This window comes from Eumetopias jubatus, unplaced genomic scaffold (genome assembly GCF_037043125.1).
Source record: "Eumetopias jubatus isolate StellerSeaLion01/CBP00866 unplaced genomic scaffold, mEumJub1_p1.0 scaffold_8, whole genome shotgun sequence".
NCBI classification, from domain to species: domain Eukaryota; kingdom Metazoa; phylum Chordata; class Mammalia; order Carnivora; family Otariidae; genus Eumetopias; species Eumetopias jubatus.
The window spans coordinates 62,883,004-62,903,772 of record NW_028274814.1 but is presented as its reverse complement, the minus strand read 5'-3'; the positions used below and the strand labels follow the sequence as shown (position 1 = coordinate 62,903,772).

Below are 20,769 nucleotides of genomic sequence, written 5' to 3'. Positions count from 1 at the left end.
CAGACATAATCAGAGTGTATTTAAAATACCCTGAATTTACGGTGGAGAAAAAAGTACAAATCAAGTGAATACATTTTATATTATATAAAAATTGTGCTCTTCATGAGATCACTCCCTTATCTTATTTGTGAAAAAGGTCACTTTATTAGTCCATACTCTGTGGTCCATGATTGTGAGCTGCTAACTGTGAGATCCTTTCTAGCCTCTGCTTTGGTCAGGTGACCTGAGATACCATTTACAACACATACTTATTGACCAGCCAAAGTGGTCTCTATGTGTCATGGTATGTAAAAGTGTCCTTCTTTTGGAGGAACTACGTCTTATATGAAGTACTATAATCCTAATTCTTGCACTTTAGTAAATGGTTAAAAAAATATAACTTAGAACACCAGCCATTATAGGAAATTTTTGATATGTTAAAATCAATAAATAATGTGTTTAAGAGGAGCTCAAAAAATTAGGAGACAAAATATGAAACATTCAATAGTTAGCTTCTTTCTTCACCTACTATTCAGAGACCTCAAAACAAAATCATAATTTTAAAATAATCTCTCTCAAAGACTTTAACCTTCTGAAATTTACTATCTTTGAATTTTTCTCTTAGTTTTACCTTACCTTCTATATGAGCCATCCTTTCTTCAGGGCTTTCTCAAAAAGTAAAGTCACACTGTAAAATTACTAGGCCAGAAGCCAGGTCTATAGACGTTAAATTAAAACTCTGGTATGGATCCAAGCTAAGGGCTATAATTAAGGATTTCATCAACTGTAGGAAGACAAATTTGCTATAGAATGCAAGATTGTTAGATTCTACTGTACTAGTTCAAACCTGAATAAGAAGATTCAAACAGAATCAAAATGTAAAACTGCCAATTTAGAAAATACTCAATATATGACATTTCCAGAGAGCTTTAAGAATTAAAAAAATCTGGAAATACAATTTCTGGCTCTCCAGATAACACAACCAAAAGACTTATCTTCTAAGATTTGAGAGATTTAGAAAAAGGTACTTGAAAAAACGATAAGCAAAGGGGTCATTAAGGTTACAACTGTCCCATACTGGCTAAAACACAAAAGGACAACTATCCAACATCTGTTCAAGATGCTGCTCCAAGGAAGACATTAGCATCCAACAATGCCCTGCCCTTTCTCTAAACTTCCAAGGAGAATTACTTAAAATTATAGATGGATAATAATACAGATTTCTTATTCATATGGGAGCCATCATATCTCCCATTAACCCCACTAGTATGAAACACCAGATCCTTCAGAACAAAATTTTGAAGTTATTTAAAGCCCCCTCACCAAAAAGAAAACAAAAACAAAATTGGGAGGGGGAAGAGGGGGCAAATTGACCTGTAATGAGTAACAAAAAAAAAAAAAAAATTAGGGTGCCTGCTGGGTGGCTCAGTCATTAAGTGTCTGCCTTTGGCTCAGGTCATGATCCCAGGGTCCTGGGATTGAGCCCCGCATCGGGCTCCCTGCTCCGCGGGAAATCTGCTCCTCCCTCTCCCATTCCCCCTGCTTGTGTTCCCTCTCTCGCTGTGTCTGTCAAACAAATAAAATCTTAAAAAAAAAAAATTAAAAACAAGACATATTTGTCTTACAGTAAAGATAATTGATTGTAACAGATGGTCAAAGAAAATAATAACAAAAAAAACAAATTTGAAAGTCTAGAGAAAATTGTAAAAAGACTTTAGAGACATAAAGTTTATCTTGGCTTAACAGAACAACTCAAGGGCTAAGAACCTCTAACAAACCCAGGCCCCAACTTGTAAATATTGGGACGACTATCTGAAAAATACTTCTTTATCCTCTGTAACACAACATCTACAAATATAATACACAGGATCTGTTTCCAAATAGACTACACTAAGGCTCCTACATACGATTAGATGATAGGTGATATAGACATCAAAAAAACTATACTGTGTATGATTCAATAAGTTTTCCCCCCTTACCCGCCCCAAAAAAATGGGAGAAGAAAAAAAAAAAAACTGAGCTCCTAGATTCCTCTGGGCAAAAGAATCCACAGAGACTGATAGGTTAATTGGAAGAGAGCCATTAATCTAGATGGAGTCTTCCTAGGTAATCATGTCTTTCTTTTTAAAATCTTTCTTTTTAAAATGTGAAAAAGTTATGCTGTGTTCTGGGGATATTAACTTCACAACATGGCACCAGAGTCACTACCTATTAAATCCTATGCCTTAATTGAGGAGCTAAGATAATCCTTCCCGCAGAGCAATCGCCCTTGATTAAAGCATCTTCCTAACTTACACTAGGTCTTTTTTTTTTTTTTAAGACTTTATTTTTTGACAGAGATAGCAAAAGAGGGAACATAAGCAGGGGGAGTAGGAGAAGGAGAAGCAGGCTTCCCGCTGAGCAGGGAGCCCAATGCGGGGCTCAACCCCAGGACCCTGGGATCATGACCTGAGCCAAGGCAGATGCTTAACCGACAGGGCCACCCAGGCTCCCCTACACTAGGTCTTTAAACCTAATGTTGCCATGTCGCAAACCCTATTGGTAAAGGAAAACCACTCTATGTTTTCTACTAGTTGAATAATTATGAAATACTGTTACTTTCACCTTTTCATATTACCATCCACTAGTGACACTCTTACTCCAATAACCAACCCACTGAACGAAAATCTCATGATTGTTTCCATTCCATAAATCAAGAAATGTCCAAGCCCCAAACAAAACTTTTGAATTCTCTAGGCACAAATCTTACTTTACTGCTTGTAAATGGTTTTTAGAGTAAGCACAAAAAGTGACAATACCAGGCTTGATATACAATAGGTACTTCAGTCACTCTGATAAAACTAATTTTCTTACTGGAAGCCAAACCGATCAAATGACTTAACTGTAGCTGTCTAAAACAGAGCAACTTGCTTAAAAAAAAAAAAAAAAAAAATATATATATATATATATATATATATATTCTAATAGCTGGGTCATTTGTGGGATAATTCACTTCTTTGAAATACTGCCAAAAAAAAAAAAAGTTCCTCAGATATCCCTTAATAAACAATGACTACATTAACTATTTAATGGCTTGATACTACCTAAAATAAGAGACACACAATTAAAAAAAACACCATACAAGCTAGGATGCTATGTATGTACTAGTATACATAGTGTAATTATGGCACTTTATATATATATGGAACTTCTATACCTTATGTTATAAACAGATTTCTTTGACTCAAAGTCCTTATGCAAGGGCCTCACATAAAACAGCAAAATCATAAATCTATGGAGAAGTTCAAAGATTCCATCATAGACACGCAAAATCTGGCCTAATTCCAAAAAGAAACATGGGATGATCAAGTTGTAAAATCCACGAGGATAAGAGCTGCCACAATCAGAATGGTGACTCGATAGCACCAGATGAAAACTCAAGTGGACACTAGAAACTCTAGGAAACATCACATTCCAATAGGAAAAAAAATTGGCCACAATATTAGAAACACTGATGGGAAAATTTTCTGGATAGCAGGGGATATGGCCCAGTGCATGTTTTATTTGCAAATAAATTAATCTGCAAAAATTTAAAAGAATAAGTGAGGACTAAAACCATTCCTAAAGAATTTTTTGAACATTTTCCAGTGGATTTTGTAGGGCTGTCTCTATGCTCTAGCAATATGTAACATTCCTTAATATACTATTATATTTATATTATGAATGGGTTGAAAAAGTCCCCTGTTAAAAAGCCATAATAATTGCGATAGTTAAAATACTACTATAGTTTGTATTTCCCACCAATGACATTCTAACTTCTTAATCAAGTATTATGGAAATGTATTTAACTGGCACATTTATGAATTTAAATTATGCAACACTCTCTCTTCCTCAGAAATCTTCCTGTCTTCATCATTCCCAGTCCTCAGTAAAACTCAAACAGGATAAATCCAAGAAGGTCTAAACTCAGACACACCATAATCAAATTTCTGAAAACTAAACAGAAAGAAAAATTCATAAAAATAGAAAGAGACAAATAACACTTATGGAGAACCAACAATTTGAAGGACAGTCAGAAGCCAAACTGATTCAAATTGAAAGCGGAACACTTAAAATGCAGAAAGAACAGAACTGTCACCCCAGAATTCTATATACAGCAAAAATACCCTTTATATATGAAGGTGAAATAAAAATCACTCTCAGAAGAAAAAGAATTCATTTCTAACAGATTTGTTCTAAAAAAATTTCTTCAAAGAGAAGCAAAATGGTATCAGAAGGAAACTTAGAGCATTAGGAATAAAGGAAGAGTAACATAAATAAATAGGCAAATATCATAAACTATTCTTGAATGCTTTAAAATGTCTGATGTTTGAAAACAAGAACTATAACTTCTGTTTGATAGAATTTTCAGTTTATGTGTATGTAATATATAACTATGATATAAAGGTGGGAGGATAAATGGACCCTATATAGTGATAATGTTTTAACATGTCACCTGAAATTATTAAAGGTCACCTGTAAGTAAAACTGTTTTATGTACGTGTGTATGTATATATATATACACACACAAACATACATGTATGTATGTTTTTTTTTTGGTTGGAATAAATTTATTTCATCTGTCTGTAAATAAGGTGTTTAATAGTTCCGGCATTTTTTTAAATGCATATTAAATCAGATGAGTTAGACTGTAACCCAGATGTAACAAAGTGCAGGGAAAGAAATGGACAAATCAGCAACAAGATTTGTTTTTAAATCTGTACATTATCCACAAGGCCCAAACAATAGAAGCAAATACTAGAATGTCCCTAAAGTAGTGCCATTTGAAAGAAACCTTTAATAGGTCGGTTAAAATTCATCTCACAATAGCAACAGTTCATTTTAACAATAGTATGGCACAGAACACAAACATACATGTACGTATGTATGTTTGTATGTATGTATATATATACATATATATATACACACACACATACGTATATGATTCCTAGAGAAATCCCTAAAGAACCTGTACAGAGATAACAGTCAAAACCACAATAGATGAATTAAAATAAAGTAAAAAGTGTTCAATAACCCAAAAGAATGAAAAGGGGGAAATAAAGGAACAAAACATTGAAGGAACAAATTACAAGATGTTGGACCTTAATCCAAACATATTAAGAATTACACTAAATGTAAATGTTCTAAACACACTAACTAAAAGATATATTATCAGAATGAATTAAAAAACAGAACCTAGGGAGGGGCTAAGATGGTGGAGTAGGAGGATCTTCAGCTTACCCTGTCCCACAGACACACCAAGACAACAGTCACATCTGTATAACTAACTCTGAAAATGACCCAAAGACTGGCAGAACACACTTTCCACAGTTAATGGCGGAGATGAGGCCACACTAGAAAAGATAGGAGAGGTAGAGACTCGTGGGAACCAAACCCCTGGTGAGACAAACCACAAATGGGAGGGATACCATTAGCACAGAGATCAAGAGTATCAGACCCCACCGCAGACACTGCAGGCACCTCAGGCCCTGGGGACTTGCACTGTGAAGACAAATCCCAGTAACATCTGGCTATGTAAACCAATGGGGTTTAACTTCTGGATTTTTTTAAAAATCAGTGGGGCTTAATTCTGGGGACTTTAAAAATCAGTGGGCTTAACAAAAGAGGTGGGAGGCAATAGGAAACTGAGTCCCTACCCTTAAAGAGCCAGCATAACAAATAATTCGGGCACAGAAACAGAGTTTGAAAAGTGCCTGGGGTATATGTGAAGTATATTTATTTACTAGTCTCAGAACATATGCTGGAGGAGCAGGGATCTTCAGGAGATTTCTCTAAGAAAAAAGTGATGGTGGGGGCCATTTCTCTTACCCTCCCCTAGCCTGGATAGCTGGACACCTGCAGGAACTAGCACCAACACTCTCCACACTTGCTAGGACTGCATGCCCTACCCCCACATTCCCCTGTCACCTGCCTGTTCCAACCCACCCACCTTGGTAGGCATCCCTCCAAAGAGGCTCCTGCTCTTCCACATCCTGCAAGCACCCTGGCAGGGAATGGTGCCATTCCAAAGAAACTCCTGCCTTGGGGAGGAGGCAGATAATCCTACATACCAGCTTGCCCACAGTTCCAGGAGCCAAATCTTTTAGCAGACTGTGCAGAAAGAATGCTCTGCCATATGGTGTGCCTGCAGCTGCAGCCAGAAGCAGACTATAGACACATACTCTGACTGCCACTTCTGGCCCTCAACAAAACCCTCTGTGGGCTCTACAGGGAGAAAGCCCTTCCTTTCAATGTACCAAAGAGAGGCTAATTGCAGACAGCTAGCCTGACTGCTGACCCTGCCCACCTCTCAGCCAACCACAATCTCACATAGGCTCCTCAACAACTCGGACTAAACCCTGCCCAGTGCGCCCACAGCAGGCAAAGCAGGTTACTGCAGCCAACTGGGCTGAAGGCAAACATGGCTCAGCCACAAGACAAGCGCACATACAGCCCACACAGGGGACACTGCTGGAATATCTGATCCTGGTGACCAGGGGACACTGCTATAGGGCACCACAGAACTCTTTGGCATAAGGTCATGAAGTACTCACTGAACTTGAGAAAAAAGTGAATGAACTCATGAGAACTTCAACAAAGAGAAAATATAAAACAGAACCAGTAAGAAATGAAGAACACAATAACTGAAACAAACAACACACTAGAGGGAATCAACAGAGGATTAAGGGAGGCGGAAGAATGGGTCAGCAATCTGGAAGACAGGATAATGGAGAGCAACCAAGCTGAACATCAAAAAGAAAAAAGAATTAAAAATGAGATTAGATTAAGGGAACTCTGACACCATCAAGCATAATAACCTCTGCAATATAGAAATCCCAAAAGGAAAAAAAAAGGGGGGGACAGAAAACCTATCTGAAAAACTAATAGCTGAACACTTCCCTAAGCTGGAGAAGGAAACAGACATCTAGATCCAGGAAGCACTGAGAAGCCCCAACGAGATTAGCTCAAGGAGGTGTACACAAAGACACATAATGATTAATATGGCTAAAAGTAGCTAAAAGTAATGACAGAGAATTTTAAAAGCAACAAAAGAAAAGAAAACAATTACATACAAGGGAAACCCTATAAGGCTATCAGCTAATTTTTCAGCAGAAACTTTTCAGGCCAGAAGAAAAGTGGCATGATATATTCAAAATGCTAAAAGGAGAAACTAGTAAAGTTATCATTGAGAATAGAAGGAAAGGTGAAGTTTCCCAGACAAAAAAAGTTCAAGGAATTAATCACCACTAAACTAGCTTTACAAGGTATGCTAAAGGGAATTCTTTGAGTGGAAAGAAAAGACCCTCATGAAAAGAAAAAAAAAATCACAGGTTAAAAACAAATCTATAATAAAGGTAGTAGGTCACTTATAAAGCAAGTATGGAGGTTAAAACACATTAATAAAATCAATTATGTCTACAAAAATTCAGGGATACACAAAATAAAAAGATGTAAAATATGACATCATACACATAAAATGTGGAGGGGGAAGTACCAATTTAGTGCTTTTAGAATGTGTTTAAATTTAAGCAACTACCACCTTAATATAGACTGTTATACATATAAGTTATTATATATGAACCTAATGGTAACCACAAATCAAAAACCTATTAATACACACAAAAAATAAATAAAGAGAAAAGAATCCAAGCATAACACTAAAGAAAGCCATCAAACCACAAGGGATGAGAGCAAGAGATGAAGCAAGGAACAGAGAAGAACCACAAAAATAACTAGAAAACAATTAACAAAATGGCAATAAGCAAATACCTATCAATAACTACTTTAAATATAAATAAACTGCTCCAATAAAAAAAAAAATAGGGTAACTCAATGGATAAAAAAACAAGACCCATCTAAATGCTGCCTACAAGAGACTCACTTCAGACTTAAAGACTTGTACAGACTGAAGACCTGAAAAACATATACCATGAAAATGGAAGAAAAAAAAAAAGCCAGGGTGGCAATACTTTTAACAGAAAAAATAGACTTTATTTTTTTAAAGATTTTTAAGTAATCTCTAAACGTGGCTTGAACTTACAACGCCAAGATCAAGAGTCCCATGTTCTATCAACTGAGCCAGGTAGGTACCCCAGACACAACAGACTTTAAAGCACAGATTGTAGCAAGAGACAAAGAAAAGCATTTCATAACAATAAAGGGATCAATCCATCAAGAGGATATAACAATTATAAATTTCTATATCCAACATAGGAGCACCCAAATACATAAAGCAATTATTAACAGACATAAAGGGAGAAATGAACAGTAATACAATATTGGTAGGGGACTTTAACACCCCACTTATGTCAATGGATAAATCATCTAGATAGAAAATCAACAAGGAGGGGTGCCTGGGTGGCTCAGTCTGTTAAGCATCTGCCTTCGGCTCAGGTCATGATTTCAGGGTCCTGGGATGGAGCCCCACATCGGGCTCCCTGCTCAGCGTGGAGCCTGCTTCTCCCTCTCCCTCTGCTGCTCCCTCTGCTTGTGCTCTCTCTCTCAAAAAAAAAAAAAAAAACTTAAAAAAAAAAAGAAAATCAACAAGGAAACAATGTCTTTGCATGACATATTAGAACAGATGAACCTAACAGAAATATAGAACACTGCATCTCAAAACATCACAATACACATTCAAGTGCACATACAACATTCTCCAGTACAGATCACGTATTAAGTGGTAAAACAAGTTTCAATAAATTTAAAAAGACTGAAATCATACCAAGCATCTTTTCCAAGCACAACAGTGTATGAAACTAGAAAAAATCTGGAAAGAACACAAATACATGGAAGTTAAACAACATACTACTAATGAATGGGTCAACCAAGAAATCAAAGAAGAAATCAAAAAATACATGGAGACAAATGAAAATGAAAACACAATGGTTCAAAATATTTGGGATGAAGCAAAAGCAGTTCTAAGAGGGAAATTTATAGTTACACAGGCCTACCTAAGAAACAAGAAAAATCTCAAACAACCTAACTTTACACCTAAAAGAGTTAGAAAAAGAACACCCAAAGCAAGCAGAAGGAAGGAAATAATAAAGATTAGACCAGACATAAGTGAAAATAAAGGCTAAGAAAACAACAGAGAAGATCAAGGAAACCAGGAATGGTTCCTTGAAAAGATCAACAAAGTTGATAAACCTTTAGCCAGATTGATTAATAAAGAGGACTCAAATAAATAAAATCAGAAATGAAGGAGAAATAACAAACACCACCACAGACATACAAAGGCTTATAAGAGAAAATTAGGAAAAATTATATGCCAACAAATTGGACAAGCTAGAAGAAATGGATAAATTTCTGCAAACATAGATTCGTCCAAAACTGAACCAGGGAGAAATAGAAAATTTGAACAGAGCAATTATTAGTAATGAAATTGAATCAGTAACCAAAAAATTCCCAACAAACAGAAGTCCAGAACCAGAAGCCTCCACAGGTGAATTTTACCAAACATTATACCAGAAGAGTTAATACCTATTCTTCTTAAACTATTCAAAAAAAAGAGAGGAAGGAAATCTTCCAAATTTATTCAATGAGGCCAGCATTACCCTGATACCAAAACCAAAGACACCACAAAAAAAAAAAAGAAAGAAAACTACAGGTCAATATTTCCGTTGAACACAGATGCGAAAACCCTCAATAAAATATGAGCAAACCACATTCAACAATACATTAAAAAAACCCAACACAATCAAGTAGAATTTATTCCAAGGATGCAAGGGTGGTTTGCAAATCAATCAGTGTGATACATCACATTAATAAGAGAAAGGATAAAAACCACATGATCATCTCAAAACAGATGCAGAAAAAGCATCTGACAAAATACAACATCTATGCATGATATAAAGTGTAAACAAAGTAATTTTAGAGAGAACATGCCTCAACATAATAAGGTACATATATGAAAAACCCACAGCTAACATACTCAGTGATGAAGAACCGAGAACTTTTCCTCTACGATCAGAAACAAGACAAGGATATCCACTCTTACCACTTTTATTGAACACAGTACAAGAAGCTCTAGATGCAACAATCAGATGAGCAAAAGAAAGAAAAAGCATCCAAATTGGTAAGGAAGAAGTAAAACTGTTCACTATGCACAGATAACATGATACTATACATAGAAAACCCTAATGACACCACCAAAAAACTATCAGAATAAATGAATTCACTAAAAGTTGCAGGACAGAATATTAACATGCAGAAATCTGTTGCATTACTATACATTGATAATGGGGTAGCAGAAAGAGAAATTAAAATAATCCCATTTACAATTGCATTAAGAATAATAAAATTCCTAGGAATAAACTTAACCAAGGAGGTGAAAGACCTTTACTCTCTAAACTATAAAACACTGATGAAAGAAATTTAAGATGACACAAACAAATGAAAAGATATTCCATGCTAATGGATTGGAAGAATTAATGTCATTAAAATGTCCATACTACCTACAGCAATCTACAGATTCAATGCAACCCCTATCAAAATACTAACAGCATTTGTCACAGAACTAGAATAAATCCACAATTTGAATAGAACCACAAAAGACACTGACTAGCCAAAGCAACTGCGAAAAAGAACAAAGTAGGAGGTATCAAAATCTCAATTTCAAGATGTAGTATAGAGCTGTAATTATCAAAACACTATGGTATGGCACAAAAAAAGACACAAAGACCAACGGAACAAAATAGAGAGCCCAGAAACAAACCCATTATTTATATGATCCAGTAATCTATGGCAAAGGGGGCAAGAATACAGAATGGGGAAAAGAATGTCTATTCTATAAATGGTGCTGGGAAAACTGGATAGCTATATGCAAAAGAATGAAACTGGACCATTTTCTTACAGCATGCATAAAAACAAAATGGATTAATTTTTTTTTTTTTAAAGATTTTATTTATTTAACAGAGAGAGACACAGCAAGAGAGGGAACACAAGCAGGGGGAGTGGGAGAGGGAGAAGCAGGCTTCCCGTGGAGCAGGGAGCCCGATGTGGGGCTCGATCCCAGGACCCCGGGATCATGACCTGAGCCAAAGGCAGACGCTTAATGACTGAGCCACCCAGGCGCCCCTGGATTAATTTCTTAAATGTGAGACCTGAAACCATAAAACTCCTAGAAGAAAACATAGGCAGTAATCTCACATCAGCCACAGCAACATTTTTCTAGATTGGTCTCTTCTGACAAGATAAACAAAAGGAAAATTAAACTATTAGGATTACACCAAACTAAAAAGCTTTTGCACAGTGAAGGAAACCATCAACAAAACAAATAACCAACCTACTGAATGGGAGAAAATATCTGTAAATGATATATCTAATAGGGGGTTAATATATCCAATATATAAAGAACTAACACAACTCAACACCAAAAAACGGCAGAGGACCCAAATAGGGACTTCTCCAAAGAACATAAACAGATGGCCAAAGAGACCCATTAAAAAGTGTTCAGCACCACTAATCATCAGGGCAATGCAAATCAAAGCCACAATGAGGTATCACTTGACATGTGCCACAGTGGCTAGAATAAAAAAAAGACAAGAAAAACAAATGTTGACAAGAATATGGAGGAAAAGGAAGCCTCATGCACTGTTGGAGGGACTATAAATTGGTGCAGCCACTGTAGAAAACAGTCTAGAGGTTCCTCAAAAAAATTAAAAATAGAACTACCACATGATCCATTAATCCCACCACTGGGTATTTACCTAAAGAAAACAAAAACACTAATTCAAAAAGATATGTGCACCCCTATGTTTATAGTGGTATTGTTTATAATAGCCAGGATATGGAAGAACCTAAGTGTCCATCAATAGAGGAATGGATAAAGAAGATGTGGTGTATACATAGAATGGAATATCACTCAGCCATAAGAATGAGATCTTGCCATTTGTGACAACATGGGTGGACATACAGAATATTATGCTAAGTGAAATAAGTCAGAGAATGATAAACACCATATGATTTCACTTACATGTGGAATCTAAAAAAACAAAAGAAACAAACAAGTAAAACAAAACAAAACAAAAAACCAGACTTTAAAAACTGAGAACTGGTGGTTGCCAGAGGGATGGTGGGTTGGGTGGGGAATGGGTAAAATAGATAAAGGAGATTAAGAGGTACAAGCTTCCAGTTATAAAAGAAATAAGTCACAAAGATGAAAAGTATAGCATAGGGAATACAGTCAATAATGTTGTAATAATATATGGTGACAGATGGTGACTACACTTTCATGGTAAGCAATGAGTAATGTATAGAACTGCTGAATCAATATGCCGTACACCTGAAACTTATAACACTGTAAGTTAATTATAATTCAATAAAAAGAAAAAGGAAAAGAAAAAGCATAGAATAGAAAGTAAAAAAAAAAAACAGGATCCACCTATAAATAATCTATATGAAACTCACTTCAAATATGACATAGATAGGTTAAAAGTAAAAGGATGGAAAAACATATACTGACACTAATCAAAATAAAGTCAGGGTGTTAATAAGCACGGGAAAAGATGCTCAACATGATTGGCTATCAAAACCACAATGAGATGCTTCACACCCATTAGGACAGCTATAACAAAGAAGACATAAGAAGAGTTGGTTAGAATGTAGAGAATTTCTTTTTCAGTAATTGACAGAATATGTACACAGAAAATCAACAAGGATACAGAAGGCATGAACAAACTACATCGAGGTGGACTGAATTAATACCAACAACAGCAGAATACACATTATTTTTAAGTGCAAACAGGACATTCACTAGGATAGATCTTATCCTAGGTAACAAAACAGACCTTAACAAATTTATTTATTTATTTATTTTTAAAGATTTTATTTATTCATTTGAGACAGAGATACAGAGAGAGAAAGCATGATCAGGGGGAGAGGCAGAGGGAGAAGCAGGCTCCTTGCTGAGCCAGGAGCCCCATGTGGGGCTCGATCCCAGGACCCTGGGATCATGACCTGAGCTGAAGGCAGACACTTAACCATCTGAGCCACGCAGGCGCCCCCAGACCTTAACAAATTTAAAGAATTGCAATCATACAAATTATGTCCTGTGACCGTAATGAAATTAAAATAGGTAAGAGAGATAAGAAATTCTCCAAACATTTGGAAATTAAAAAACACATAAGTAATCCAGAAGTAAAAAAAAAAAAAAAAGTTTTGGAAATCAGAGAATATTTTCATCTAAAAAAACATGAAAATACAAGATATCAAAATTTTGTTATGCATATATAGCAGTACTTTGAAAATGTGTAGCATTCTTTTATTAGAAAATTAAAAAGATCTCAAATCAATTACCTAAGCCTCAAACTTCTGAAACCAGGAAAAGAGCAAATAAACTCCAAAGTAAATAGAAGGAAATAATAAAAGAGCAGAAATCAATGAAACTGAGAACAGGAAAGCAACAGAGAAAAACCAATGAAACCAAAACCTAATTCTTTGAAAAAGCAAATGAAGTGGAAAAACCTCCAGCAAAACTGACCAAGAGGAAAAAAAACTAAAAAGAGAGAAGATATAAATTACCGATGTCAGGATTGAAAGAAGGGATATCACACTTCAGACTCCTAACTCATTAAAAGAAGCGAATACAATAATAAATTTCATACACACGAATTGGATAATTTGGATGAAATGGACTAATTCTCTAAAAACCACAAACTACATAGTCACACAAGAGGAAATAATTATTAATAGTCCTATAACCATTAGGTACAGTAATTACAGTTATAATTACTAATATCCTATAACTCTTCCGTAATAGTCCTATAACTATTAAAGAAATTAAATTTGTACTTAAAAATCTTCCATAAAAAATCCCTATTTGGATGATTTCAATGGCAAATTCTACCAGACATACAAAAAAGAAATAATACCAATCTTGTACAACCTCTTTGAGAAAAGAGAAGAAAATACTTCCAAACTCATAAAATGATACCAGTATTACTCTAAAACCCAAACCAGACACATTCCAGAGAGACACAGAGAGAACCACAATCCAGTATCCCTTGTAAACATAAACGTAAAAATCCTCAAAATATTAGCAACTCAAATTCAGCAACATATTGAAAGAATAATACACCATGACCAAGTAGGGTTTATCCCAGAACTCAAGGCTGTTTCTATATTTAAATATCAGTCAATGTAATCCACCATAAACAACAACAACAACAACAAACACTTCATCATACTAACTGGTGCATTAAAAAAAAAATAACAACCCAACAATATCCTTTCATAATAAAAATTCTCTGCAAATAGAAGAGGATTGCCTCATGGTGAGAAAGGGTATCTTCAATATAGCCAACATCATACTTAAGTGAAAGACTGTATTCAAAAAATGAAACTTTGGGGTATAAATCTAACAAAACATATGGAGGATATGCACATGCACGCTGATAAAATGCTAATGAAAGAAACCAAAGAGGGTCTAAATAAATGGAGACACACCGTGTTCATAAATTGGAAGACTCAACATAGTAGGGATGACAATCTTCCACAACTCATCTATAGACTTACTGCAACTTCCAATCAAAATCACAGCAGGCCTTGTTGTAGAAATTGAGAAGCTAATTCTAAGATTTCTATGAAAAATGCAAAGAGGGGCGCCTGGGTGGATCAGGTCATGATCTCAGGGTCCTGGGATCGAGTCCCGCATCGGGCTCCCTGCCCAGCGGGAAGCCTGCTTCTCCCTCTCCCACTCCCCCTGCTTGTGTTCCCTCTCTCTCTCTCTCTGTCAAATAAATAAATAAAATCTTTAAAAAAAGAAAAGAAAAGAAAGAAAATGCAAAGAGACTAAAACAGCCAACAGAATTTTGAAAACAAAGTTGGAGAAATCACACCACCAAATTTTAGGACTCATTATAAAGTTACAGTAATCAAGACAGCATGGTATTGGCAGAGACGGAAGAGAACAGAGGTCAGAAATAAGCCCACAGAAACATGGTCAACCGCTTTTTGAAAAAGGTGCACAGACACTTCACAGGGAAAAGGACAGTCTTTTTTTTTTTTTTTAAGATTTTTTATTTATTCATTTGAAACAGAGAGAGAGAGAGAGAGGTAGAGGGAAAGGGAGAAGCAGACTCCTTGCTGAGTGGGGAGCCCAACTTGACTTGGGGCTCCATCCCAGGACCCAGAGATCATGACCTGAGCCCAAGGCAGAAGCTTAACCATCTGAGCCACCCAGGGGCCCCAGAAAGGACCATCTTGTCAACAAATAGTTATGTGCCAAATAACTAACCCCAACATAATTCTTACACTTTATACAAAAATTAACTCAAAGTGGACCATAGATCTAAACGTAAAATGAAAAGTGGAGAAAATCTTTGTGACCTGGGATTAGGCAAAGATTTTTTTAGACATGATTCATGAAGCTTGATTCATAAAAAAAATAAAATAATAATAAACTAGAGTTCATCAAAACTAGAAACTTTTGCTCTGGGAAAGGCACTTTTAAGACAATCTGAAAAGACAAGCTACAGACTGGAAGGCAAATTTTGCAAATCACGTATCTGACAAAGGACTTTATAATACATAAAAAACTCTCAGAACTAACAGTAAAAAAATCACCCAACTTTTAAAACGAGCAAAAAACTTTAACACTTAGCCAAAAAGAGATAAAGATGGCAAATAAGCACATGAAAATATGTTCAACATCACTAGCTATTACAGAAATGCAGTTAGAACAATGAGATCCACTATACCCCTAAGATGGCTAAAATAAAAAGTACTGACATTCCAAGTGCTACAAGGATACAGTGTGACTGGAACTGTCATACAATGCTGGTGACAATGCAAAATGATATGGCTATTTCAGAAAACGGTTTGGCAGCTTCTTACCAAGTTAAACATCAAGCTACCATATGACCTCGCACTACTACTTCTGGGCATTTACTGTAGAGAAATGAGTGGATAAGCAAACTGTAGTACAGCAATAATATGGAATGAGGTACTGATATAGACAATATAGATGAGTCTCAAGGGCATTAATGCTGAGTAAAAGAAGATAGTTTCAAAAGGTTACATACTGTTTCCATTTACCTGGCACTGCCAAAAAGACAAAACTACAGTGTACTTCCTGTCCCCAAGGTTTTGCCTTTGTCATTAATTCATCTGGTTGTTATTTGCATGTTGGTATAAGGAAGCTATCTACTTATATTTCCTTTGTCTTATGGGGACAACTAGTTGCCCCAGTCTCATTTATTGTACAGTACATCTTTCCAGCACTGAATTTTTTTCTATTGAAATATATTTAACATAACATTATGTAAGTTTAAGGTGTACAACACACTGATTTGGTATTTATATACTGTAATATGATTGCCATTGTTATGATAATTAGTATCCCTATTGTGTCACATTATTTCTTTCTTATGGTTAGAATACCCACACTCATTTTAATGCCACACTTGTTTTTTTCAAAAAATGTATGGGTATGTTTTTGAGCTCTCTATTCTACCTCTGGGTCTTTTTATCTATCTCCGCATCAATACTATGCTGCCTCAACTGTCATAGTTATAAAATATACCCTTACCATCTGGCATGGCAAGTAACCCTTTTCTCTTTCAAAATTGTTTACTTATTCTTAGATTTCTCTTCAACCTAATTCAATCCAGATGGACCCCAGGGGCGCCTGGGTGGCTGTTGGTTAAGCGCTGGACTCTTATTTCCCTCCAGGGGAACCTGGGTGGTAATTCTTGATTTCTGGCTCAGGTCATGATCTCAGGGTTATGAGATGGAGTCCTTCATCAGGCTGGGGGTGAAGCCTGCTTAAGAGTCCTTCCTTCATCCTCTGCCCCTCTCCCTCTCTAAAAAATAATTAAAACAACAACAACAACAACAACAAAACCAGAGCACTCTAGTTCAAAGTGCTAGGTATTAATTTTAATTAATTAAAACTGTTGGTAGATTTCTGAACCCAAGGAATATTACCTTAAATTCTTTTGGTCAATAGGACAAGTGTTATTCCCATTTCATCAATAAGGAAATAAGACTCAGGGATCCCAAATATAAGCTGAATGACAGCACCAGGCAGCAAGGAAGGAGCCAAGCTAGTACCAGAAATAGAATTTCTGATCCTTAATCTAGTGCTCTACTCAAGAAGCCAAGGTGGATCCTCAGGACCATTTACTTTTAGCTATGTAAAAACCATCTGTCTCCCTGGGTGAAAAAACAAAGCAAATTCCCTGAACCTGCTTCACCAATGGGATTTCCAAGATATTAGAAAAACTGTATATCAAGCCAGGAATCGAAAATAAATGGGGGTGTAAATGAAGAAAAGATAAAAACCCCCAAATTCCAAATTATTTTCCCTTATGATTAATAAAAACCTACCATCCATTTTAACTAGGCATCACAATTATAAAACCAATTAGTATTTACTGACAGGTTTTTTTGAAATTACAATTAACATCCACTTTAAAAAAAACCTACTCTTAGATTGCATAATGAAACACTGTCAAAATGAACTATATTTAAAATTTGCTTTGTAACTATAAAAATATACCTATTCAGAAAAAAGAATTATAAACTTCAGGTAATTGAAAGCATAATTTCTTAACACTTCAGAAAGATAGTGACAGAGTTTCTAAGAATCTGCATGTTCATTTCCTATAAGTGAAACAACAGAAAAGTTTAAAATATTTTATAACGTGCATTTACTTTGCCACCTTTTTTGAAAATCATTGTTTTCTCCCCTTTTTTTGGCTAGTAAGTGGAGTGGGAAGACTATTTTCCAAACTCTCTAACAACTGTTAAATATTTAAAAATAGACTCCCGTAAAAAAAGGGAGTATTTTCCATTTATCTGCTTGTTTTTATAGTGCTTGTCATAACTGGTCATGGTGCACTTACATTATTTTCTATAGGTAAGCTCAAATTATGGGTGAAATTTTTCTAAAGTAGGTTTTCCCCTGCCTGCATTAGCCACATTCTCGCCCACTTTGCCACCCAAAGATATCGGCAGACTCCTGGCAGAGGATTCAGAACATTCTGCTGCTCATAAAAGAGAAACTACCACCCACTCAAGACAGCAACCACCAGATGTTTAGTTTTACATTTTGGTCAAGAAAAATTTAAAGAAATTCAAGTCACTCTTCTTTCTCTTTTACCCACAAATCCACTATCCCATAACTGGACATACACAGAAATACTGTGCCTACTGATACACCATGAATCTGTCTTTAAATATTAACAACCTAGTTTAGTTAAAAAATTTTACTGGACTGTTCAGGCAGGTGCCGCAAATATTAATTAGTAGATAATATTAACAGATACATATGGAGGGGCGCCGGTGGCTCAGTCAGTTAAGCGTCTGCCTTTGGCTCAGGTTGTAATCTCGGGGTCCTGGGATGGAGTCCCACATCAGGCTCCCTGCTCAGTGGGGAGTCTGCTTCTCCTACTTACCCTCCCTCTCTCTCTCTCTCTCTCTCTCAAATAAATAAAATCTTTTTTTAAAAAAAGATACATATGGAAAGAGAAAGATAAAAAGGCATAGTTATGGCTTTCTTAGAAACTTTAAAGAAATCAAGAATATATGTAAATTACATATGTAAATAAGCATCTTATACAGACAATATGTTACTGTATTTGAAAGCAGAGAAAATTTTCACGATCTTTGAAAATTATGGAAACAACGCATTTGGAGCTTTATGAAGAAGCTTTACAAAGAAGATAAAATTTTAAAGTTGGAAGGAACAGAATTTAAAAGGACACGGGAGAATTTTTTTTTTTTTACCTTAGAATTGTAGTTAAATATAAGTTGCATATACATATGGATTCAAACAAGTATGACAGGTCAAGGAACTAACTTAATCTAAACCAATTATTTATAACCTACGGGCCAAGGAGTCATTGGAAGAGTTACATGGATGTACACACACCAAGTATGATCTTTAGTCTAAAATATTTTTCTCACACATATAAATATTTCTCTATTTTTCATATAGACAGATGCTAGTATAATGAAATATAAAATCATTTAAAAGCACAGCAATTTTTTTCCATTATGCATAATCTCAATCAATGAATACTAGAAGTATAATTACTTGTATATTAGAGGTACAGAGTTTCTCATATTCAAAACAGGTCAGGGGCCCTTAGCTAACATCCAAGGTCCCTTCTCGCTCTAAAATTCTGTGATTTTAAGAGCACTAAGTACTCCTATTATGAATCTTTAGAACTATTACATTATAAATATCTATACATATTTACAAATATATATATAAATGATGCCTGCTATGTATATACAAATAATGCCTGCTATGCCCCCAAGCACTGGACTAGCTTTTGTTGCAAAGATGAACAAGCCAGGATTCCAGACTTAATCTCAAATTCACACAAGAGACAGATACACGAATAATACAGCCTAATAAATAATGCAGAAGAATTATTTCAAGTGTTCTGGGAGCACGATGGTATTATTAATATCACCTGGGGGAGTCTGAGAAGACAAGGATCTATGAATTGGGTCTTGATAGGTGAGGAGTGGGGTAGAAAGAGTAAGCATTCTAAACAGATGGTACAGCACATACAAAGGCATAGAGTTGTGAAAGTGCATGACATGTTTGGGCAGCCAGTTCTGGTATGGTTGGATATTAAGGTATTTGGAGGAAAAGCAAGAGGAGACTAAAATATAAAATGGACTGCAACAGATAGTTAAAGGTCCTGAATGATATGCTTACCAATTAAGACTTAATTCCATTAGGCATAGGGTTCTGAAAAAGTTTAAGAAAAGGACTGATATAAACAGATTTTAGGATAATAACTCTATGGAAGAATGATGGTGGAGAAACTAGTGTGGGGGGGGCAACTGCAATTATGCTGGTGAAAGAAGGAATAATATAGAACAGAGAGAGTGGAAATGCAGAATCAAGGATGAAGGTTTCCAACTGGGACAGGAGGATGGATACTGGTAACATTATCAGAGATGGGATACAGAAGAAAAGCAGGAAGAAAAACAAGAAAAGAGTAATTCCTTGGAAGGCAGTTTCAAGAAAGAGGGAATAATTATATCCACGTAATATGCTGCAAATCTGTAAACTGAAAACCGAAAGGGTCCCTCTTCCCTCCTCTCAATGGTAAATTCCCAGGTGGGTTTAGGCAGGAAGAAAAGAGAAACGGAAGATGCGTCCAGACAAGGTTAGGCTAAGGCTTCAAGAAACTTTCCGCACGCCAGACCCGGAAAGAGGAGCTCACAGCTGGTGCCCGGGAAAAGGAAGTACAGCTCCAAGGAGCAGGTAAGCAGCACAGGGAAACGGCTAGAGCTAGGCGGGCGGCCAGCAGTTCCAGAGATGCAAAGCACCACAGCGGCCCAGGGAAAGGAAACTTCCGACTCTCTACGCCGGCTCTTGTCCCTCGATTTATTTCCACTTACTCTGGTCTCAATCCCTCGCAGCCGTCAGTTGTGGCGTCAGGACTCAAAGCTTCTGCTAACAGGGGCCTATGCACCCAAGGGAAGAGACTCCTCTCGCCTGTTCAGCTTCTTCAGCGAGCAGACGCAGAACCCAGCAGAGACAGTAGAGGGGCGGCTGTAGGGGTCAGCGGAGCTCAGCCCCATCACCGGCCCGAGGAAAACCTCCACTGACCATCTCCGACCAAAGCGCTCAGAGCGCTCAAGCCTCGCGAGATTTCCTGCCTCACGTAACCGTTGTGGGGCAGAGCCGAGAGATTTATTTGCGGCTTCTCGCAGACATGCGCGAGAGGTGGGGCGGTTCTCTTCTACGTCCCTCCCCATCAGTCTACTCAGGCTTTTGCTTGCCTTCTCGTAAAGTGTCGCGAG

The 20,769-nt window shown here is 36.4% G+C and overlaps 1 protein-coding gene across 2 annotated transcripts in view; it reads right to left on the bottom strand.

The window, feature by feature from the left end:
* FGFR1OP2 (FGFR1 oncogene partner 2) overlaps positions 1-20,641 on the bottom strand; it is a 33,748-nt gene extending 13,107 nt beyond the window's left edge. Inside the window, exon 1 of one of the 2 annotated variants that reach the window (XM_028113281.2) lies at positions 20,365-20,641. The gene's annotated coding sequence lies outside the window, so the exon portion shown is untranslated. The remainder of the gene's footprint in view (positions 1-20,364) is intronic. The other variant, XM_028113282.2, reaches the window with a different exon arrangement.
* Between the last annotated feature and the right edge of the window lie 128 nt (positions 20,642-20,769).